The sequence below is a fragment of the Gymnoscopelus braueri genome (assembly GCF_963280865.1).
Source record: "Gymnoscopelus braueri genome assembly, chromosome: 2".
NCBI classification, from domain to species: domain Eukaryota; kingdom Metazoa; phylum Chordata; class Actinopteri; order Myctophiformes; family Myctophidae; genus Gymnoscopelus; species Gymnoscopelus braueri.
The window spans coordinates 33,183,919-33,208,984 of NC_137604.1; the positions used below are offsets into that span (position 1 = coordinate 33,183,919).

The following is a 25,066-nucleotide window of genomic DNA, read 5'->3' on the forward strand; positions in this document are numbered from 1 at the left end:
ATTGTTCTGTTTAGAAAGTCACAAGTAGGGTCATCTGGTAGAGGTAACGTGCAAATGAATGCTGTACAAGTTAAATGATTCATAAACATGGAAAAACTATGAAAAAAAAACAAGTTAACACATTAAATGTGTTTGTGTAATTAGACGCTACATTGTGAGTGTTAGGTTTGACTTCTTATTTATAAGGCACACGTTACACCTAGATTCCTGAGGCTCCATATGGCAGTGGGACCACTGGGCTCCCTCTAGCAGCACTTGACCAGGATCAATAGACAGGACAGAGTCAGTGGGAACCGCATATTAACACGGACACATGAGAGCCTCGACACCTGCTCGTGTTGCGTTCTAAAGGACATTGATTGGTTGTCTGCACTCCAGGGGATGTGACATGAAAAGGGCTTAAAGGGGATGTGGGATAAATCACTACTCGTGTCTCTGTGGGTTTCCTCTCAACATTCCTCCCTCCCTCTCCCTCTTCCTCTCTTTCATCACAGAATACGTAGCTTTTGAGGGTCCTGTTAGATGAGTGTTTGAGGTTGCATGAAAGAAGTGTTACACTTAACAGATCTGACGTACAGAGATTCCATTATCAAGTCCCGCCAGGAATGTGAACAGCTCAAAACATTGAGCCGTGTTGACCGATTTTGTCCACATCATGGCATAGGCCTACACCGATGTATCCACTCCTGTAGTTAGGCCTCCACAGAGGTCAATGTTCACCTTAAAGGAGTAGTTCACCCAAAAAATAACTTATTGTCTCCGCCAGGCCGAAAGGCATGGCGAGAGTATGTTTTACCCCCTGTCTGTCCGTCCTTGTGTCCGTCCGTCCGTCCGTCCGTCCGTCATTGTCTGTGTACAGTTAATCTCTGGCACCGTTCAGCCGAAAGGCACGGCGAGAGTATGTTTTTCCCCCTGTCCGTCCGTCCGTCCGTCCGTCCGTGTGTCCGTCCATCCGTCCGTCCGTCATTCTGTCTGCGTACAGCTAATCTCTGGCACCGTTGGCTTGATCGCGGCGAAACTGTGCACACATGTCCCTGGATGATAGAGCAGAACCTCTGCACCAGATTTTTCACATGGGCCTTTTATAGCGCCACCAGGAGGTCGATTTGTGCAAAACATTTTTTTGGCAATCGGTACGCAAATCGGTACACAGTATCTCTATTAGGGGCGATATATCGCGATACTTTCTCCCGCGATAAATAATCGATATCCTCCCAAAAAATATCGATATTAAAAAAAAAAAGTTTGTGATACGTTGTTTTTCCTACTCTGTATTTGTGTAATGATGATTTTGAACTGTTTGGTGCTATTTTATGTGTTTATGAATTGAATACAAGGACTATCGTGATATATCGTTGGTGAATTTTCATGCAATATATCGTGATATCGCAATATATCGACATTTTCAGATATCGTGATATATCGTTGGTGAAATTTCATGCAATATATCGTGATATCGCAATATATCGGCATTTTCAGATATCGTGATATATATTGTTATCGTGGGCCTAATATCGTGATACATATCGTATCGTGAGGTACCCATATCGTCCCACCCCTAATCTCTATAGCCATTAAACTAAATGGGTCTTTCAGATTTTTCATATTCCATCCTGATTGGCTAAAATTGGCTTCCAAAGTTTGCAGGAGTGCTTCGTTTTGAACAAAATGCCTCAAATCACAGCATGCAATTTCCGTGAAACTTTGCACACACATTCTCATTAGGCCGAGGAAGAAATGCCATTTGAAAATGTTCAAATCAGTCTCATGGTGGCGCTATAACAGGCCGATTTTTCAACAGTGTTTTTACCTATAACTGCACCAATCTGTGTAAAACTTTGTATGCACATGCACTCTCTAGAGGTCAAGGAAAAACCTTTGCCCTGCATTTCTCACATTTGCCTTTAATAGCGCCACCAGGAGGCCGACTTATGTAAAAGAAAAAATGATATTAAGCCTTCAGATTTTATCCAAATTTTTCATATTCCATCCTGATTGGCTAACATTGACATCTAAAGTTTGCAGGAGTGGCCCGTTTTGAACAAAATGCCGCAAATCATGAACGCAGCGTCTGAGCGGTGAAACTTTGCACGCACATTTGCACTACGTTGAGGAACAAATGTCACCCTTTTAACATTGCCCTATTATAGCACTACCAGGAGGCCTATATTTGCAACACATTTCTTTTTTATATTACTCATACAAATGTTGTCCAAACATCACGCCAATCGCTACACATTATCTCTATAGTCAAGTGATCAAGATGATTCCGTCCGATTTTCCATATTCCAGCCTGATTGGCGAATTACGAACATTGCTGGCCCACAACAACCTACCCGACCTGGCGGAGACCTGTGCTCCGAGGAGCACTTGTTCTAGTTTATAGTGGGATCACAGTTAGTGTCTCTTTTTATAGGGCTATGTTATGTCTTCAGTTATTGTTGGCAGTCATGACAGCCAGTTCCCATCGGATGTCATGTGTGAGTTCCGACTGCTTCAGACCGTACTGAATAACTGCTAGCTTGCATAACGTCTTCAGATTAGGATTTAAATCTAAGATATACAGGTCATAAGGTGTGTTGAATCCTCCAAAGAGGACGATACGTTCTCCCACCATGAAACAATTCATCCAAGACATCCTACACAGGGCTTTCCCTTTGGACTCAACCTTCTTCCATGAGAAGGACTTTGGATTGAATTTCCACAGATCATTGAAGGTCTTGTTTGAGGTTTTGATACCACATATGTACAGCTCTCCATTGTAGGCAAAGGCTGAATGATGCCAGCTTCTTTCTGAAGGAAGCGGTGCAGAAGGTGTCAAACACTCTGATGTTGTTGTAGAAGTGACCCTGGCCCCCATAGCCCCCGAATACAAACATCTTTGTCCCGATGATGGTGGCAGGGTGATGAAAGGGTGATGAAACAGGTGGTGGAGTGTCTCTGGTGTTAATTAAAGACCAGACCATTGTGGTGATGTCCAACTTGTAGATGTCATTAGTGCATCTAGCCATCAGGGTGATTCCTCCATAAATATACATGACCTTCCTCAAGACACAGGCTGAGTGGTGGCTCCTCTCCTCTGGAACGGTACCAGAGATATTGGGTTTGGACCATCTGTGGTTGTCAACGTCAAATGAATAAAGCACTTTACAGTAAGTATATCCCCCCCAGATGTAGACAATATCTTCTACCAGAACAGCTGTGTGGCCCCCGCGCACGCAGGGAACCTCAAGGTGATTTTCTCCTCTTCCATTTGTCTCTGGGGTCACCTTCCTCCAGCGTAGAGACACCGTGTTGAAGATCCAGACAACAATCTGATCACTGTTGTTCTTGTTGTATCCTCCAAATGAGTACAGCTTGTGTCCGACTACCACAGCACCTGGGAGCCCATGTCCTCCTTTCAGATATCGTCCAGCGAAACATTTCACACACCAGCACCACTGTGAATCAGTGCAACTAATTTAGAGAAGAGGTTGACAGAAGTCAGGGCGGGTTCTTTCCAGAAGTTGCTGAATGGCGTTGTGTTGGAAAATACAATAACGACATTTAAAAGGACAATTACATCTGATGTAATGATGATGTTGTGATGTCATTGCGTGATGACATCATTATATGGAATAGCTAATGACGTTACTCAACCCGAATGGATATTTTAGCTAAATCTATGATCAGAATGTTGTCAGTACTATGACATCAGTAATCCATATTTGGGCATAATGTGATAAAGACACACTATCTGTGTGAATTAATGACTCCTCTGACATGAAGGAGAATTATAATGAAGCTTTGTGATGCTGAGCTGTCATTAGGACCATGCTTATTAACATTCATTCAATTTTAAAGTATCTGGGGGGCCATTTCAGGAGCTAATGTGGGGCCCTAACCCCTTGCTAGTTCTACAGGTTACTGGTTTAGTACACAGGGCCCTATCTTTTGCCGGTGCCTTACCCATTATCCCTAAACTTCATTTTATGCGTGCGTGTGTGTGCCTCTTCAAGGCACCGGCGAAAATAGGGCCCCAAGGTATGATGATACCTGGATGACAAGCTGCACTGACAGCTCTTCAAGCAAGCTACTGTTAATGCTTGTATCTTACCTACTGTACCATTATGTTTTTTTCCTACAGCACTGCAGACTGCTGTCATGGGCAGACAGTTGAACATTGGCTCACTCACTCACTCACTCACTCACTGATGCTACAGTACTGTTAGTTAATTTACAGCAAATTAATAAAACACAGCATGGTCATGTTTTATGTGACCTTTTATCGTCGCTGTTGGGCAATCAATCTCTGTGTTTAATCGATTTATGTTTTGTCGTAAATTAATGTCCTACTTTGTCATATAAGAATGTCACGCAAAAAGCAGCACATATAGACGACCTTCACACGTCGTGAGCTTGTAGATCAGCGATTTTCAAAAAGTTAAATTTAGCAAATGAAAAGTGTTAACAAGAGCTTGTGACTAAATAATAACTGCATTGGAACAGTTTCTTTTTTTCTATTTCCTGAAAAGTAACGTTTTGGACTTGCAAGGCTTCCATGTGACAATGTATCTCATCTACTACTTGTCCCTGTTTTAACAGTTGCTAAAGAGCTGTAAAAGGATATAGATCAATTGAATTCTGAATATTACATTAAATTCACGCTAATACGTCAAAATACCACAATATCTAGGAATTAGAATCTACTCACTGTTGGAAAATGTGTAAGGAAAACCTTACTAGCCTCATGCATAATATCAGAGATTACCATGACAATGGAGTTCCTTGAAGGCTTCCTTACAGGAAAGAATGAATGCAGGGGATATAAATGTTCTTCAATTACATTTTCTGTTCTTTATGCTCCCACTAATATGCTAATATCCAAATTCAGATGGCACAAGAAGCATGCTAAATACAACTGACTACATTTCAAAGCCAAAAGCAATTAGGATTGCCCTTTACACCAAGGTCTTTATTACAGCTTCCTTCAGATGAGGGCTGTAGATACGGTCAGAGTCAAAAGTAACTCATATACTGTAGGCTTCAAGACAATATTCTTTGAGACACATATGGTTATTTGGCGGTGTGGTCAAATCAAACCATTGTCTTGGAGATGCAAACAACACAGGTATCAGCACGTATACAGTACTATCGCATGACGTTATACTGTAGCAAAAATAATTGGTCAGAAGACAATCCTAGACCACTGTGAGGGCAGTAATGTGAGGGCCCTATAAATTTAACATTTCCCCGCCACTATAGCACAATTTTAAAGGAGTAGTTCACCAAAAGAAATAGACATTTTTTATCGCATTCCTGAGCCAATACTTTGATGAACAGCTGACTCAATTGAGTCTGTTCACAGACTCAATTGAGTCTCCACCCGGACATCGAATTATTGGCTCAGGAATGCGACAAAGACAAAAACAAAAAAATCTCTATGAATTCAAGGTTTTATGGGGTGTGTAATTGATAGAAAATAAGAAATGTTTTGGGTGAACTACTCCTTTAACTTCTTGTCACGTGGACAACCAGCTGATACAGTACATCCTCCCTGCCGACAAAAAGGTATACAGTATGTACCCTTGGTGTTTAAGTCTTAGTTTTACTGGATCTCTGTGATGCACATGGCATTGTCAACCACTACATATTACAAGACCAACTGGAAAACTGGGTGGGACTTTCTGGCACAGTAATAAACTGGTTTGAATCCTACTTAATTGACAGGGACTACTTGTGTCTATAGCTAATTACACATCTGAGCGGACATAAATTACATGCAGATTCCCCCAAGTCTCCTGGGGCCTCTTCTGTTCATCATCTAAATGCTCCCACTGGAGCTGAATGTGGAAAGCAACAGTTTTACCATAATTCTGCAGACGACACACACATTTGCATAACCATATCACCGGGGAATATATTCCAAAACAAGCACTGAGAAAGTGCATTGAACAAAATCAATGATTAGCCAGAATTCAATTAAACAAAGGCAAAACTCAAGTAATTGATTTTAGAGCCAAGGAAGAATAATTAAAAGTCAGTGATCTGCTTCAATCGAAAATGTTAATGCTAAAAAGCACAAACCAAGGCAGAAATCTTGGTGTAGTATCATGCACTCTAACCTGAACAGCAACTTTGCTGCTCGAGTCCTCTAAAAGACAGAGAAAGTTGATCATATCACTCCAGTTCTCAGATCTTTTTCGATCCTGTCGGTCAACTAATTGATATAACTTTATAATTGGTAACTTTAGTGTTGTTGTCTCCACCAGGCCGAAGGCATGGAGGAGAGTATGTTTTCACTTTGTCCGCCAATTATTATAAAAGAAAATTATGTAAATGAAATGTGCACAATCTGCAACACTATTTCTACTGGCTCCTTTCTGTACATGTCGTGGTACTCCAGTGTGATCAACCAACCCTGGAATTGTGTATTGTCTGCAGAAATGGTTGCAATTTCCTGAAACTTCACCTACTGTATTTATGTTTATTAGATTATGACACTCTATAATGTTCACTTACTGTATGTGACATCTCTATTTTTGTTGTTTTGTCTTTTGCAGACTTTTAGCCTGTCTGTCTAGCTGTCCATTTTTGCTGTCTTTGCATTATGTCTGTACCTCTTTGTAAGCCATATCCACAACTGCCCGTTTGTTCTTGTTGTTGTCGTTCTTACCTACAAGGTCCCACTCTCCATTGGGTATGTAGGTAGAGATGTCTACCTCCATCATCTGGAGGTCCAACAGCCAGCCGTTGTGGGTCCAAGAGCCAAACTTCAGGTCACACTTCTGTACGTCGAACGGGAACCACCGCACGTCAATGTAGCAGGTACTCTTTAGGATGCCTGGAGGGACAGGAATACATAGATAGAAACAGGTTTTATGTGATTATGATAATGATGATTATGATGATAATGATTATTATGGTGATAATGATGATGATTATTATGATCACAAAAGTTATAATAATACTGTTGATGGTGATAATAATAAGGAGGACGAAAAGGAGGCTGATGATCAAAGTGGGTGAAAACAAGAGTATTCACAGTGGTGTAAAAAGTACTAAAATCTAGTAAAAGTATCAATACTGCAATGTAGAAATACTCCATTACAAGTAAAAGTATGGAATAAAAAATACAAAAGCATTGGCATGAAAATATACTTAAAGTACCGAAAGTAAAAGTACTCATGCAGAATGTCCCATTTCAAGTTTTCAAAATGATTAAAAAAAATATCACCACGCGTTGAGCTTGTAGATCTGCTATTTTCAAATAGCCGAAATATATGTAGAGCTTAAGTGGTTAATGTATGTTTAGTAATAAAAATCTAAATCTACAAAGTAACTAGTAACTAAACTTTTTAAATAATTGCAGTGGAGTGAAAGTACAATAGTTGCCTCTGAGATGTAGTGGAGTAGAAGTAAAAGTACTGAAAATTGGAAATAGTCCATTAACACCTTTACCGCCGGGCCCGTAGTTCTACGGGCCGTTAAATCCAACGGTTAAGCGCCGAGCCCGTAGTCCTACGGGCTGCGGTCTTTTCGCGCATGCGCGGTCCGGGTGCACTTTCGGAATTTTTTTGATCCACTTCCGTTTCCGGTTTGATGACAGGAAATAGAATTATTTGGGATCCGGTTTCGACGATCACGCCCACTCCCATTCTACAGACGAAACTGAAACTCAATTCTCTTCCTGTAGTTTTTTCTCCTCGCATTTCACTGTTTAACGTAATCCGCTCTAACTCAAACATGGATGCCCCGTTTGACACGCGATCTTCACTGGGAGATACAGGGAGATCTCGCGGATGTAAACAGACCGTTCACGGCTCAATCTTAAGGATTTTAACAAGATCTATGGCGACATGAAAAAAACAAAAAAACAACAAAAACACCTTGGCACTGGTGAGTACATTATGAGATTAACCTCTGGCGGTGGATGTGTTAAAGTAAAAATACCTCAAAATTGTACTTAAGTACAGTACTTGAGTAAATGTACTTAGTTACTTTACACCACTGAGTATTCATGATGATAATGCTAACAACGGTGACACCAGGACCATGGCCCACTTCAAACACATCAGGGTAGAATATGCTCTCACCTGGTGGTATGTACTGGCAGGCTCCTGAGGCGTTGACCAGGACGTTGGTATGGAAGGTAGCATCAAACCTCTCATCTGCACTACAAGGAGAGACGTACAAAGTAGATGTGAGTGAACAACAGTAAAGACTTAGAAGTCAACCATTACTGACACAAGAGAGGAAAGTCAATAGGGAAATAAAGGGAAATGGAAAATCTGAGTCATTTATGAATTTTCCAGGCAATTACCTCTGGTCCCGAAGCAATTGTCCCTACTAAGAAGGGAATGCGGGTGAAGAATCTCATGGATGTCAGAATGAAATGAGATAAAGGGGGATGATATTACAATGCTGTTGAATTGAAACTCACACTGATCAGACCAAAGTCTACACTGTGCTTACAGCTACATCACAATATACTGTATACAAAACCCACACAACGTACCAATACCACCCACAAAATGTACATACACTACCCACACAATGTACCTACACCACCCACACAATGTACTGCTGCTAGTGCTACACACACAAATGTGATGGAAAATGGCTTGATAAAGGTGAAGAGAAAGAGAGAGGTGGGAGAGGGTGTGGAGGGTTGTTTTACGTTATTGATAATCCTCTCATTCAAAAAACACTGATCAAACATGGCTGTCTGACACCGGGGATGCCCCTCAGACACATGAGTATTATCAAAGCATCACTCAGTATATTATGTACACACATAAATGTATGTATTGTAGGCACGTACACACCAACACCTTACACATACAAATCAAAGCATACACGCATTAGAATCACACCATTCAAATCAGACAAATTATACCCTGTGCACATAAGGATTATAATCTCTGACGTACGGTATAACAATGTTCTCGTCTCACTTTTATTTCAGACATTGACATCAGAGGAAGGTACAGATTTGAGCGGGCCTGTTCCTGGATGGCGACAGATGGCGTGGCACTTTTGAATTTGACTGGATAGCATCCCTGTCTATGCGTTGTGGCTGTGTATCAGCATCACAGCAGGAGGGACAATGTCAGAAGACCTCAAGAGTCATTTTTAATCAAATTATTCCATCAGACACGAACAGGAAACAAAACTCAAAGTCAAACTCAAAGAGCTTATCCTATCTACAGTATATTAAAATTGTCTGGCCCGCAGGCCGGCCAGCGGGCGGGCGGACCACGTCACTCTGACATAACCATAAACAAACCACGGCAATGTCACTATGACAACATAACCATAAACAAACCACGGCTATGTCACTATGACAACATAGAACCTCTAGTAAAATAAAATTGTTATGAAATTAGCATAAAAGGTATAAAGGTAAAACAATGGTACTGAGGTACATAGTCAAATGTACTGCAACAAGTGCAAATATCCAGTGTTCCTCAATCTGCAGTGGTCCAATGGTCAAATATACATAATTATATGTAATCAGGTATACATAAAAATGAATGAGGATATGTGTGTATACATTACAATCAGTTTAAGGGCAGACAGGTCAAAGTATCAGTAGAACCTGTGAATCGCATTGAAAACACTGATTTACAGAGGTTTGAAAAGAACAAAAGACTTAAGTGTCCCTGAGCAAGACAGACACTAATCCCTGGGCGCTGCCGCCCACTGCTCCTAATTGTTAGGATGGGTTAAACGTATTGGACAAATTCTGTGCTGATGTAATTGGCCATAGAAATCTATAATGCTTTGTACGTCCATTCTGACCTAAAACATTTCGCAATGACCCAGGATAAACTGGCCCTGGACCCACCTCCTCTTTAAAAAATTAGACTTTGTGCTCATTCAAAACTGGCAAAATGACTCATGCTGACTCATCATCTGCCGTCATCCGTTGGCACTTTAATGGTGATAAAATAACTCATGTGATTAATGCCGGAAGTTGAAGGAGAGCTTGAAGGACACTTTCCTTTTTGGGACAATACAATGTGAAATAGAAGCCAACGGTTTACATAATAAATATTCACAGCCTTGGCCCAATAATCAGTTCTATTTAATTAGCCAAGGGAGGGGAAAAACAGAATTAATCACCCATGTTCATTTCCCAGAACAAATTGCCTAAATTAGCAATAAAATAATCAACATTACTCTAATGGACATGCCTGTCTAATAATAAAAAAGAAGAAGATAAAAGTATGTTTTCTATTATTTACTATTTATGGTGTGCACATATCTTTTTAATTCAGGTTCAGTAATTGGCTGAATCAGTGAGTGATTTACCAAACAGCTTTCATTGAACCATACCGAGAGCTAGACACTTTTCAATGGTTTAATGAGTGCAGGTTATTAGACAAGTGCATTTGTAGTGACAAAAGGTTCTCTCTGCAGGTGCAGGTGTTACAGCCTGTCTCTTGGTCTAGTCTCTGTCTCTCTCTGTCTCTGCTGCTCTCTCTGTCTGTCTGTCTCTCTCTGTTGTCTGTCTGTCTGTCTGTCTGTCTGTCTGTCTGTCTGCCTGCCTGCCTGCCTGCCTGCCTGCCTGCCTGCCTGCCTGCCTGCCTGCCTGTCTGTCTGTCTGTCTGTCTGTCTGTCTGTCTGTCTGTCTGTCTGTCTGTCTGTCTGTCTGTCTGTCTGTCTGTCTGTCTGTCTGTCTGCCTGTCTGTCTGTCTGTCTGTCTGTCTGTCTGTCTGTCTGTCTGTCTGTCTGTGCTGCTCTCTCTGCCTCTCCTGCTGCTGCACTATAAGACTGGACTCCTTCAGTGAATTCTTGGCCATGTTGTACCTGTGTTTATTTCTTGGCTCCATAGCCTTCTGTACCTTGTGTTCTTGTGTTTCTGGGTCACATCCCAGATTTAGATCTTTCTACAGTGCCTGCTTTGTGTTCTTTTAATTTTTTTTTAACCCTAACCCTTTGAATATTGGATTATTATCCCACCATGGTTTTGACCTCTCCCTGCCTCAGCTCTATGTAAGGCTTGTCCCTTGCTAATAGAAACCTTGCATTTGAACTTGCTGTGTCTGGATGTTCTGCACTGGATGTCCTACTCTCTCCTGACACACGTAACAGCAGGAGAATGCCTGACACATAGATTCCTTAAAACAAGGTCACACATAAAGGATTGAATCACAGTGGCCCTTAATTGACTTCATTGGGGTGGTGGATTAATTCCAACATTTATGTAGTTTATCTTCATTTATCAATCATTTAATGACAAGGGTCAGGAAGTTAATCACCAATTTTGTTACATCTAAGATTTTCGTGGCATTGCATTAAAAAAACAAGAGGAGAAGACGTCAAGGAGATTAGCTGAAAGTGTATCAGAAAATCAACCATGGATAAAAAACATTTAGCCATCTGTGACCAAAGGTCAATAGCTAAAACAAAATGGAATCTAGATTCTATTCACAACTTAATCCTGGTGAAACTGTTGGAAATGATTAACACAATAATTGGGCTTCCACACCAAGCACTATAAGTAGCTATTTCTAAAAAATATATAGTTTTAGTAGTTAGTGCCGTGGTGAACAATATAGTTATAGTGCTTGGTGATAAACTTAACAGTTTATCATAATCACGGTCTGCCACTTTCTATCTCTGTTCCTCATTAATTGGTTGGCAAAAGAACATTGGACCATGAATCTTTAACTTGAATAAATATCACAAGCCTCCCCTGATGCAACAAAACAGCAAAACTGAACGGACACACTCTCTCCCTCTCTCTCTCTCTCTCTCTCTAGCCGTCATAAGTCTTCGAGTTGCTCATCAGATTGTGTCCTGCTTGCTCCCTGTGTTTGATCTTGTGCCTGTCCGGACTCTGCCGACCGCAGAGTGTGGTGTGGTCGGCTCAGTGTATCGTATGAGGTGAACTTCCCAACCTCCAGAGAATACACGAGAGACAATGTGTGACTTAAGGCAGGTACACATTGCAGGACCTTAAAGTGCTCGGGGGGTTAACTGATCGTTAAGCATTACACACTGCAGGAGTTTATTTCTTGAAATCGGCTGTCATAATATCGTTGTGGTCTTCACAACAGGATTGATCCCCGACAAGGGCTGACACACTGTAGGATAGTTCACTAGGATGCTATCTCCAGAGTCAGACCCAATACATACATTTGAGTTTATTCCAATTCATTTTAATCGACGTATCCCGTGATATGCCTCTCTCCCTCTCCCCCCTCTCTCGCTCTTTCTCTCTCTCTTTCTCTCTCTCTCGCACGTCAAGTGCAGAAGCGGTCAGTGACAGCGTTGCCATGTCCGCTTATTATAAGCGACTTTGGGCTTGTTTTTCTGTAGAGTTGCTTGTAAATATTGGTTGTTGCGGGGTGCATTTTTTGGGCTTATTTGTATAGTTGCTTATTTGGCCTTGTTTCCTAATGTTGTTTAAACCAGTGGTTTAAACAACACATAATATGTATTTGTCCGCAGACCCCCCTTCTGTAAATATGTTGTGCCATCATAGACCCCCATACAAGATTTGTGTGGATTTGGAAAATATTCCACAATTTTCTCAAGATTTTTCTTTGAAAATAGCTGTGACGCGTTGTGAGCTTGTAGATCGGCTATTTTCAAATATCCAATGTATTTGTAAATAGGTTTAAAGTGCTCAAGTGGCCTTTTCTTGGGCTTGTTTTCATAGACCTGGTTGCTTATTTCTCTCGCAACATCTGGCAACGCTGTTCTGACACAACGTGCACATGCTGCACACTCACACACACACACACACACACACACACAGAGCTCGCTCTCGCTCTCACTCTCTTTCTGTCTCTCTCTCTCTGTACAATTCCTCTAAAATAAACAGCCCACCAGGCTCGCTCACTCTCTCATTTTGTTTTATAATGTTAACTTAATACAGGACTGGACGATAATATTGCGGTAGGGACTGTTTGTTGTGGTCAGATCCAGCGACGCCCCCCTAGTCACGGTGGCTGTAATGTGCTCTCATTGGCTGTAGCGTGCATCTCCTCGCAAGGTGGTCGCAGCCCCGTTCATAGTGTATGATATTGTCTGCTGTCCTGTCCCAGACAGAGCTGAATATCTAACATGGTAGTTATCTGAAAACGGTCGGAAAGCCGTCGCAGAGCGGATAATCGCGGCCATATCGTCTCGCGGTGCCTTTCACACACAGCGAGCATTATCTCGCAGATCAAAGGCCGATCTGCGTCAGATCGGGAGGTTTTGTCGGCGAGCGCCAAAAAATGTCGGCGACAGCAATATCGGACCCAATCTCCTGCAGTCTGTACGGGCCCTTAGGGCCCGTACAGACTGCAGGAGATTGGGTCCTCCCGATCTGACGCAGATCGGCCTTTGATCTGCGAGATAATGCTCGCTGTGTGTGAAAGGCACCGCGAGACGATATGGCCGCGATTATCCGCTCTGCGACGGCAATATTATCGTCCAGTCCTGTATTAAGTTAACATTATAAAACAAAATGAGAGAGTGAGCGAGCCTGGTGGGCTGTTTATTTTAGAGGAATTGTACAGAGAGAGAGAGACAGACAGAGAGTGAGAGCGAGAGCGAGCTCTGTGTGTGTGTGTGTGTGTGTGTGTGTGTGAGTGTGCAGCATGTGCACGTTGTGTCAGAACAGCGTTGCCAGATGTTGCGAGAGAAATAAGCAACCAGGTCTATGAAAACAAGCCCAAGAAAAGGCCACTTGAGCACTTTAAACCTATTTACAAATACATTGGATATTTGAAAATAGCCGATCTACAAGCTCACAACGCGTCACAGCTATTTTCAAAGAAAAATCTTGAGAAAATTGTGGAATATTTTCCAAATCCACACAAATCTTGTATGGGGGTCTATGATGGCACAACATATTTACAGAAGGGGGGTCTGCGGACAAATACATATTATGTGTTGTTTAAACCACTGGTTTAAACAACATTAGGAAACAAGGCCAAATAAGCAACTATACAAATAAGCCCAAAAAATGCACCCCGCAACAACCAATATTTACAAGCAACTCTACAGAAAAACAAGCCCAAAGTCGCTTATAATAAGCGGACATGGCAACGCTGTCACTGACCGCTTCTGCACTTGACGTGCGAGAGAGAGAGAAAGAGAGAGAGAAAGAGCGAGAGAGGGGGGAGAGGGAGAGAGGCATATCACGGGATACGTCGATTAAAATGAATTGGAATAAACTCAAATGTATGTATTGGGTCTGACTCTGGAGATAGCATCCTAGTGAACTATCCTACAGTGTGTCAGCCCTTGTCGGGGATCAATCCTGTTGTGAAGACCACAACGATATTATGACAGCCGATTTCAAGAAATAAACTCCTGCAGTGTGTAATGCTTAACGATCAGTTAACCCCCCGAGCACTTTAAGGTCCTGCAATGTGTACCTGCCTTAAAGCTAGCTGAGAGTATCATCAGGGACATTCACCACCCCAGCCACAATCTGTTCACACTGCTGCACTGCGACCACGGCCAGGCAAATGATACCGGGGTATCAGAAGCAACAACACCAGACTTCTGAACAGCTTTATATCAAGAAACGATCACACTGCTGAATAAGAGCTAAGAAGAGAAAAGTCAACATTCCCAGACTCTACTGTACATTCTGGACTAGTATCAGATATTTCTAATTAATGCATGATTTAGAAAGTATCTGAATTTGTTACCATCCAAAGACATGCACCTAATAAATGAGTACAGAAATTACATTCTTATATCTTATATCTTTTTGCTCCTTTCTCGCTTCATCTCTCCCTTTCTCTCCTTCCTTCCTTGTGTCCTTCTTTCCTATCCCAACGTACTGTAGGTGTAATCTTGAATGATTTGCATTTGATTTATATCATGTGACAAATGTCCCTTTCAATCTGCATCTGTTTGAGGACTATAATGTTGTCATCATTATTGATCTCTGATCTCCGTCATAAGCTGCTTAATGTTCTGTATCATGCCTATTACAAGCACAAGCCCCTCCTTCCCCCATCTTTGGTCATGAATGTCTCCCATTCTCCTCTCTCTCTTTTTCTCTTGCACACATCACATGCGCGAGCACACACACACACACACACACACACACACACACACACACACACACACACACACACACACACACACACACACACACACACACACACACACACACACACACACACACACACACACACACACAGAGAGAGAGAGAGTATTCAGAGCATTCACAGAACACACATAAACTTAAGCTAGAAATTCATCTCAATCTGCTCCTGATAAAAGAATCCTCAATCAACTTGATGGAAATACCGAAGCCAGTGCCATCAATCAACTTCAACTCTCTCATATTGTGTTGTTCTAGCCCTTTAACAAGTCTTTGCCTGTGGACGAGAAAGATTCAGTGTGTGATTCAGACTAGAAGGTCTCATGGGAACAAACAGACACATGCAAACTCCCTGTTGCCAGGTGTCGATGCTGCAGCATGATAATCTTATTCGGTTCCACTGAAGGGCTTCTAAGGTAAAGCCATGAAGTTTCCATCAGTGGAATTTCCATACAGATTAATATGATTTATGTTTTGTAAACACGGTCTAAGCAAGAATAATTTTTCATTTCTTGAAGTCAAGAGTAGCTACAGTAAGAGGCGGAGTGATTGTCCATAGTGACAAGCTATTAAATCATAACCTGTGATACAAGGAAAGCCACCCAGGAACAAATTACCGTCTGATACCAGTTGTAAATATTGTTGGTAAATATTGTATGTGTGTGTGTGTGTGTGTGTGTGTGTGTGTGTGTGTGTGTGTGTGTGTGTGTGTGTGTGTGTGTGTGTGTGTGTGTGTGTGTGTGTACACACACACACACAGAGAGAGAGAGAGAGAGAGAGTTGTGAACTGCATGTGCTGTTTCTGATTATATTCTTGTCTGTTTTCCAAGATGCTATATCTCTGAGCTTGACCTTTAACCTAAAAGTACTGTCAGGAATTACTGGCAAAACGGTGTTCACCATTGCTGTGGAAACATCACAAAATAAATGACCATGCAAAGCAAACTCTCACAGGGTGTCTTGCTTCATTTAAATCGGATCCACCTCTCCTGTCCTCTTTTTCTGTCAAACCTCTGCTCCCAGTCTACTCTAGGATCTGGCTGGTTTTCCCACATAACTATTCCCAAGCGAGTTGAACTCTTATGCCCTGTGATATGCTGAGAGGTAAGGAGGGAGCGCTGGTTTTGATTCACTCAATGCCCAGAGTATTTACAACAAATGCTTTTTAAACAACCTGAGTTCTTTGAGTTCAAGGGGCCTATACTCACCTTGCATTGCATTCTATAATGAAGCGAACCAGAATGTTCCATAAACATAGACTCCTGTAACCTTTTATTTGTAGTGATGCTTTTTGGCCTCATATGTTAATCACTAGCCTATATCCTACTTTTAAATTCACATGAGAGTTTGGTCCAAACTAAATCCATAATTTTGTCGGTAGCCGTGAGAAAGCGCAATGATATGCACGTTTGTACTTCCTAACTTGCATAATTATAATTTACAGATGTAGCCTAATTGAAAGAAACATTTCACAGCCTCTCTGCTTAACCAGGGCTTCAGTGTTGCAGGTAAGGCATGCAATATATTATTTTCGGACAAAATAGCATCAAATTGCCGATGTTTGAGTCCATTGGCTCTAGTAAAAATTAACAAATACTGTACACAACATTGCCTCAGTACCAGCTCCACAAACTCCTTGATTACTGTCAACGATTCATCAGCACAAAAATAAATAGTGCTGCGCAAAGCCATCATTTATAATTTGTCACATGGATATTTGCAATTGCAATCCATTCTTTCTCAATTTGCTTCTCAGGATTTTTACTGTGTGCTAGCCAAGGGTGACATTTTTAAAGGGAGTATTGTATCTGTCTAGCCTGTGTATTATTGAGTAAACAATGAACACAATCTATCTATTCCTGTTTTATTGACATGATAATCTCACATAAGCTACAGAGCCAATACAATGAGTAATATGGGTTGATCAGTATAAACAACAAAGCCAGAGGAAACATGAAATAGGAGCATTGATGGATTTGCCACAGCACCCACCAGAACAATGCAATAATTGTTGTTATCTTGCTAGCAATATCTCCATAGTTTGTCCATAATTCACATTATGGACAAATTCTCCATTGTGTTTGTGTTTTGCTTCGTACAGAAACCAGTTTAGGCTTAATATGTCTGTATCGTTCCAATTTATTAGAGATAATCCAAGCGTGCATTTTGAATACAGATACAATATGGTGAAATAATACATGGTCCTATCAGTGAAAAGTGGTGGAATTGTACAAAGCATGAAGCTTTGCTAGGAGGGGGGTGTGAATCCATGCCTCTGCTTTTGATATCCCCCCTCCATACATTTTTATTGCCAGTGGGGATATGCTTTATGCCTGCTTCTGATCAGACTGAATTAAAAACATGCATTTCCTTTTGGAAAATGTACAGTGTCTGATATGTTTGGTAAAATCAATTAAATAAAAAGATTATGTTAATTAAGTGATATTTTTTGGTTAAAACAAAAAGTATTTTGTTAAAAGGTTAAAATACTATATTCTGATAGTAATCATTGCTATAGAGTGTTTTTTCAGTAACAGATGTCTCCCTGTCTCTCCAGCTCTTTAATAAAACAGAAAATACATTTTTCGGTAGGTGTCAAAATCTCAGCCAATCAGGAGAAAGTACCCATTTTTAAGCTTAATTTGTATAGTGTTCCAGTTCCAATTTTGCATGCTCATTTCTTAGTGTCATCACTTCCAATTTCACTTGTTTAATCTGTATCCTGATTGAGTTTTCTGTCCTGGTTGGATAAAATTGGAAAATGCATTTTCTGTTTAATAAAGAGGTGGAGAGACAAGGAGACTCCTAATACTGAACAAACACTCTATAGCAATGAGTACTATCAGAATATAGAGCTATTTAACACTTATTTTAACCAACGCAAATCACTTACCCTACCTTTAACCCTGGCATCCCTATTTTGGGCAAATTTCTCAAATGTTCCAAACACTTGGTAACATTTGGCATCAATTTATCATTATTTAAAGGGGGAAAAAATTGAAAAATGGCAGATCTCCAAGCTCACAACGTGTTGAGCTTGTAGATGTGCTACAGGTATTTACGCTATTTGTCGTTCTAAGAATTAAGTAAGTAAGAAAATTACCCAGTCCCCCCCCCTCGTGTTGCTGCTAAATACTAAAACAAACCCTAACTTGATTACACACATAAGGCAATCAAGTGGGAAATCAGATCAGATGAGCACTTTGTAAACAGCAGCAACGGTACATGTGAGATTGGAAAACTGTATTCTCTGTGAGTTACCTTGCAGTCTGTCTCCTTTTAAAGTTCAACAATGTTCATGAGTCTCATCTCATCTAGTGGGATGAGATGAGATGAGACTGTTCACTCTCAGAGTAATAAGCATTATTCTCTAGCCAGAGATTGGGAGTAAAATGAAATGAAAGGGTAAAGGACTGAGATGAGACTACTGTAGATGGGATGAAAATGAGATGAGAGGAGAGATGGAACCAAACAGAGAGTACAGTACCTGTTGTAGAGGAGGACGTCTGGCACCCAGATCTGATTGGAGGGGAAACGCAGGGTCTGAACCCCGGGGTAATTGTCCACGTTCCACGCAAGGTAGACGTCCGTCCAGTACTACAATGGCACAAGGCAGAAGGATCAAGAGAATATAAGATTTAAGAAAAGTTAGTGACAGAGGGAAGGAAAGAGAACAAAGGGGGGAAGTACAGTAAATAGACACATACAACCTTGATATTGAATAAAGGAAAAATTGTGAAGGACATTTATGAAACTAGAAGTTTGGGCCGATACGCGATTACGCGGCATACCGCATATCCAAACGACGTGACGGCGGGCACCTCACTTCCTTGAGTCCTCACCGATGTGCCCGCTGAGTTTGAAGTCGGTCAGGCCCATATATGCGTATGACCATATATGGGTATAGTGGTCAGATCTGTGGCTCTGGACAACCGGATCTCCATAAAATGCCTATACATTGGCGTATATGGTTTGTTTAAGGTTATGTCTGAGTCATAGTGACATGTCATGCCTATATATGGGCGTATCGGGTTTGTTCATAGTTATGTCTGAGTCGTAGTGACATGTCTTGCCTATGGGCGTATAGGGCTTGTTTATCTTTGAGTCTCCTACCAGAGACATTAGCATCTTTCCGCCGGTCATCAAATTATTGGCTTAGGAATTCGACAAAAAACTAAAAATCTCCATGAGTTCAAGGTTTCATGGTGTGTGTAATTGATAGAAAATAAGTAATTTTTCGGGTGAACAACTCCTTTAATTTGGTTTATTTAGGATCCCCACTAGCTGTTACAAATGGAAATGAATGTGAGTTGAGCTCATTCCAAACAAGCAAACAGAGAGAAAGTGTTAACTTTACTTAAACTTTTCTGGGAAATGTGTGTTTGTATGACAGCCTACTTGTTACTGATGGTGATGTAGTCGATGCCTTGTTTGGCAAAGCAATGTCAAAAGCGACAGTCAGAGATGTTCTCACAGAGATGTGAACTATATGGTGGGGGGATGCTTCCTGTGCGTGCATGTGTGCATGTGTGTGTGTGTGTTTGTGTGTCTTGGCGCCAGTAGGTTTGATGATTGGTCGTGTTTGTGTTGGCACCTTATTTGGCAATGCAACGTTGAAAATAGCCAACGGCCATTCCAGATTTCCCCTGCACAAAAGCTTAATTGGCTTCACTCCTGTCCAATCTAAGAGTAGATTTTAGCAAAGTAAAATGAAAACAATCACTGTGTAATTTAAAAGTCTATGTTATACTATATACTACTAGGTAAATGACAGACCTATGCTGGAGTCTTGATGCTGTCACTTTCATTATCTTTGTATGGTCCTCTGGTTTCCTTCAACACTAAAAGACATACATAACCTCAGCACCTCCTTAACCAACATCAGTCCTCAGAACCCCATCGAAACTCCGCTTGGAAGAACTGGAGTTGTTGAGCTAACACCCCCATGCACGTGTGTGTGCGTGGGAGACATGCATTAGACATGTTACCTTACATGGCCCATTATCCTCCCAGACTGCGGAGCTACTGAGTTGTGTTTTGCGTCATTTGGCTGTAATCCGTCCTGTTCCAGCCAACTGACATGAAAGAGGAGAGGCTCTAGAGTTCTAAACCACCAGGGCCACAGATGACACATGTAGTGATGAAGCGATTAGGTGCATGACTGAAAACACATGTCAGCAGCCTTTAAATTGAGACTAATTCTTTGATTACCGGTATAACAGAGCAACCTGAGGCAGACATGGACTGATATGGAGGTCACGCACACATATACGCACTTACAGACAGACAGACAGACAGACAGACAGACAGACAGAGAATTTCTGTTTTGTTGTGTGTGTACACCTATTTACTGTATGTATTTATTGTCTTGTTTGTACTGACCCAAGCAAAATGTATTTCCCGTGTGGCCAAAAGAGGACATCTAATCTAATCTACTCCTGCCAGTGTCCTTGAGCAAGGCACTGTCCTTGCTTAGAGCTGGAGCTGGTGACTGGGCACTGCTCAGTGGCTGCCTGCTTCCCCTAATGGAGGATGGGTTAGGATGGGTCAAACGCAGAGGACGGATTTCCCCACCTGGAGCCATAAAGTATAACTTAACTGCCAATGCGGATAATGAATCACTGATAATGAAGCTTGGCTGTGAGCCCATGCCAACAGTCGGCCCTGATCCCTTAAGCTGCACACCAACGGAGCGCACATTTCTAAATGGTCCAAAAAATGTAATGGAACAAATAAAATGAAAAGCAATGACTATATCTTTCTAATAATATTACCATTTCCCATTCCTTTTTTTTTTTTATTTAAATTTTTATCCCACGATTTTGTAACCCTATTTTTTACACCCAGTGCCAATTGTCTATGTAATCCTGGGCACTACCTTCCCTCTGCCAACCTAGGGAGGCCAGGGCCGAGCTCATGCCTCCTTCAATGCATGAGAGCCAACTGACCTTCTTGTCACCTGACAGGGGAGAGTTTCCCTGGTTGGACGTAGCGCGTGGAAGGAACACGTTATTCCAACCAGTTCCCTTCCCCTCCATCAGGCGCCCCGGCTGGCCAGGGGGAGGCAGTATAGTGACCAGGATTACTGCATGTTTTTGTGAGGGTATCTACCCTAGAAGACACGGGGAGAACATGCAAACTCCACACAGAAAGGCCCTTTCGCCAACCCCACCTAGGGTATGGGCACTGATGACGCGGAGGAGAGAACACGCCCCCAGCGCCCACAGCGTCCCCTGCGGGAATCGAACCCAGGACCTTCTAGCTGTGAGGCGACAGCACTACCGACTGTGCCACCGTGCCCCCCCTCCATTTCCCATTCCTAATCATGTGTTATTGATTTTATAACACTATGTGTCTTGATTTAGTGTTTTTAATTAGTTGTACAGTAGGTTTCTTTTTTCTTTTCTTTTTTTCATCCTATGCCTCTGTTCAACATTTCCTACTTATCCTCATACTGTAGACTATGCCGTTGTTGTGAGTCTTTGGTATTACACTAATTGCATTTGTTCTGCATACGCTTCTTACAATCGTTTTTTAAAATGTTTCGCATTTCACATGCTTGTATTTATGTGCATATAACGTGCATGTTATTGAAGACGCATTCATCCCATCCCTTTACTTTGTTGCAGTTAGGCAGTCTAGTGTTCTGTTTTTCCTTTGAGTGCTGAAGTGATACATGGTATTCCGTTCTGAGTCGCCATTCTGAGTGCTGAAGTGATACATGGTATTCTGTTTTGAGTTACCGTTATGTCTGCTAGGTGGCACCAACAATGCAGCCCATATTGTTCCAGTGAGCTGCCTTTATTTATTGTGATAGTGATGTCATATATCACACAGTAAAGACCTTGGTGTTTCAAACTGGCAAATACAAAAAAAGAATGTCAATTTGTCGTTTTCTAAATGTATTTTTTTTTACTACATACAGGCATTAAATGGTGATTTTAATTTAACTCTGAGAGTGTACAGGTCCATTTTGTTCCATTTGTCCACTCTCTGAGTTCAATGAAGACTCAGTATTGTACAGTATACATACATATTTGCTCTGGGATAAAAAATAGTGCTACACCACTGATGCATACACAGTGCATGCCTTTTCATGACATTGGTCATGTAGGTCAGCTGATATGTTATGTTAGTAGCAGCATGGCAGCGTGTTTGGGCCTCATTAAGAATACTGTATGTGTGTGTGCACACTTACACTGTAAAATCCTGAGATGAGTGTGTGTGTGTGTGTGTGTGTGTGTGTGTGTGTGTGTGTGTGTGTGTGTGTGTGTGTGTGTGTGTGTGTGTGTGTGTGCGTGCGTGCGTGTGTGTGTATGTGTTTCTCCAGTGTGTCTGGGTATGCTATATATAGTCACATGCACTCAGATGTTGTGGCCATAGGGCATACTCCCTATAGAATGAATGATGTGTTGCTGATGTGGCCACTAATGATTGTGTGTGTGTGTGTGTGTGTGTGTGTGTGTGTGTGTGTGTGTGTGTGTGTGTGTGTGTGTGTGTGTGTGTGTGTGTGTGTGTGTGTGTGTGTGTGTGTGCGCGCGCATGTGGCGAAGTGGGTTTTGCATAATGTTAGTACAGGTGTGTGTGTGTGTGTGTGTGTGTGTGTGTGTGTGTGTGTGTGTGTGTGTGTGTGTGTGTGTGTGTGTGTGTGTGTGTGTGTGTGTGTGTGTGTGTGTGTGTGTGTGTGTGTGTAAGTGTGTATGTAAGTGTGTGTGAATATATGTGTGCGGGACCTCCATATCAGTCCATGTCTGCCTCAGGTTGCTCTGTTATAATCAAAGAAATATTCTCCATGTAAAGGCTGCTGACATGTGTTTTCAGTCATGCACCTAATGGCTTCATCACTACACGTGTCATCTGTGGCCCTGGTGGAGGAGAGGCTCTAGAGCCTCTCCTCTTTCATGTCATTTGGCTGGAACAGGACGGATTGCAGCCAACAGACGCAAAACACAACTCAGTAGCTCTGCAGTCGGTGAGGATAATGGGCCATGTAAGGTAACATGTCTAATGGGTCTGAAGTTTGATTTGGTCATACGTAACGTGAAGAAATCATCACTAATTTGAGAGCATGACATTTTTGTTTAAAACGATGGTAAAGTAATTTAAGACTGATCATTTTGGAACCTTATTTTCTTTTTGCCAAAATAAAGTAAATCCTTTTAACAAGCTCAAACCCAAATGAAAAACCAAATATCAACTAAGATCAAGAGCAGTTAATCACTTTCAACATGGTTACACCATCATACGAAAAAGTATAAAATAGGGTGGTTAAGGACTAGCCACCACTCTAATACACTGTGGGCCAACCCGTTAGATAAAGTGACATACTTATGTATGTTTAATGTGTGCGTTGGTCTGTTTCCTATAAATCTGCAGCCATTGCAAAGTTCTCTCAGAGCCATCAGTGTCAAGCAGAAAACTGAATACTGTTAGGTTTTAATGACAAGCTGTAGTATCATTTTCTTTATGGTAGTGGTGAGGTTCAGACACTACTGCCATGTACAGTCCCAGGCACATTGGGTCACATGTCAACACATGAACCCTAGCGTCCCTATTCTGGGCATGTCACAATACTGTACAGTAGGCAAACATTCAGTAGGTGAACATTCATCGGAAATAGCCAATCTACACGCTCACACAACGAGTTGCAATGTGGCACGTTATGAGCTTCCAGATTGACTATTTTCAGCTAATTTGGTGGAGCATGCAGCCCCGTGTTAAGTGGTCTCTAGATGGGTGGGCTGTGAAGGCTGTCAACATTTTCAAGTGGACCACTGATCCAGAAGTGAACAGTCTGTGTCAGTGAGTTGGATAATGTAGTGCTAAGGTCTTCTCTGAAATGTGCTGTGTCTGCGCTGCGGTGCCCCATCTGCCATCCCATCAGTGCAGGTGAATAATTCAGTCATTCAAAACCTGTGAGCCTGTCAGCTTGATTGGATTGGGTATGTCCAATAGTGCTAGTGGGGGTGTGTCTCGTGACCTCCTTAAAAAGGGACGTCCTACTCCTAATAGGGACTACCAGAGTAATGAAACAGAAGAGCCGACACAGTAAAATCATCAGTGTTAATTTAACTCACAGATTGTGCAAATTAGCCCTATTGACCGGATTCAGGGGTCATCAATCCTTACACGGCCAAATGTGTCCATGGCAAGACTTGTCCTTGTACGTGGCAAGTTTTAGTTTTTTCGTTTTTTTAATAATAACATTATGTTATTATTTTTATCATAAGACCCAATTACTGAATGTCAGTCTCCGGGTTTTCTTCAGAATATGTATGACACTGATTTACGATGACACTGTGTATGGCACATTAGGAGTCCACTGGTAGTGGTTCTCAATCGTTTTATTCTCAAGGACTCCCATAACTCTGAGAGTGTACAAATGGAACCAAATGGACCCGTTTTGGTCTAATGTAGCTCTAATGTGTTTGTCTACTCATTTTGCATGTCCATGGCAAAAACTGAATTTTGACAAAAATGTCCACCACAGGCCAGCATGGCGAAGACCCCTGACCGGATTTACATTAACACTATGGATTTTATTGTGTAAATGGATTTCCTGATGACCTTTCCAACCGCAAAACCTTTTATGGTTTAAAAAATAGATAGATAATGAATGACATTGCATTTCACAGCCTTCAATCCATTTAGCCTCAAATGTGTTTGTGACTCTAAACAATTTTGAACTACTAAAATTTGATCAAAATATTATGCCACTGTCCGCCCCATGGGATTTATTAAAGTGGCTCTTTGTTTGTGCCACATGATTTAATAATAGTAATATAAATAATAAAACCTTTACAGAGCTTACAGATGAATTGAAAAGAAGCAAAGTAAAACTAAATCCATAAAAGAAGAAATAATAAAATAAAACAACTGGAAAACATCCAGGTCGCAACTTCACAACTGACAAACTGTTGCATTATTAGTTTGAAGTTTTTAAATGCAGTTTGTTTCGTATGCAATAAAATATGAACAAACATTGAGGGAGCAAATCGGCATTACAAGATGTAATGCCAA

The 25,066-nt window shown here is 41.5% G+C and overlaps 1 pseudogene across 1 annotated transcript in view; it reads right to left on the bottom strand.

Moving 5' to 3' along the window:
- LOC308095155 (neuronal acetylcholine receptor subunit alpha-7-like) overlaps positions 1-25,066 on the bottom strand; it is a 59,825-nt pseudogene that overhangs the window by 15,276 nt on the left and 19,483 nt on the right. Inside the window, exons 5-7 of the transcript in view lie at positions 18,534-18,643; positions 8,076-8,155; positions 6,656-6,823 (exon numbers count right to left, since the gene is read on the bottom strand). The product of the transcript in view is annotated as a neuronal acetylcholine receptor subunit alpha-7-like (transcript). The remainder of the gene's footprint in view (positions 1-6,655; positions 6,824-8,075; positions 8,156-18,533; positions 18,644-25,066) is intronic.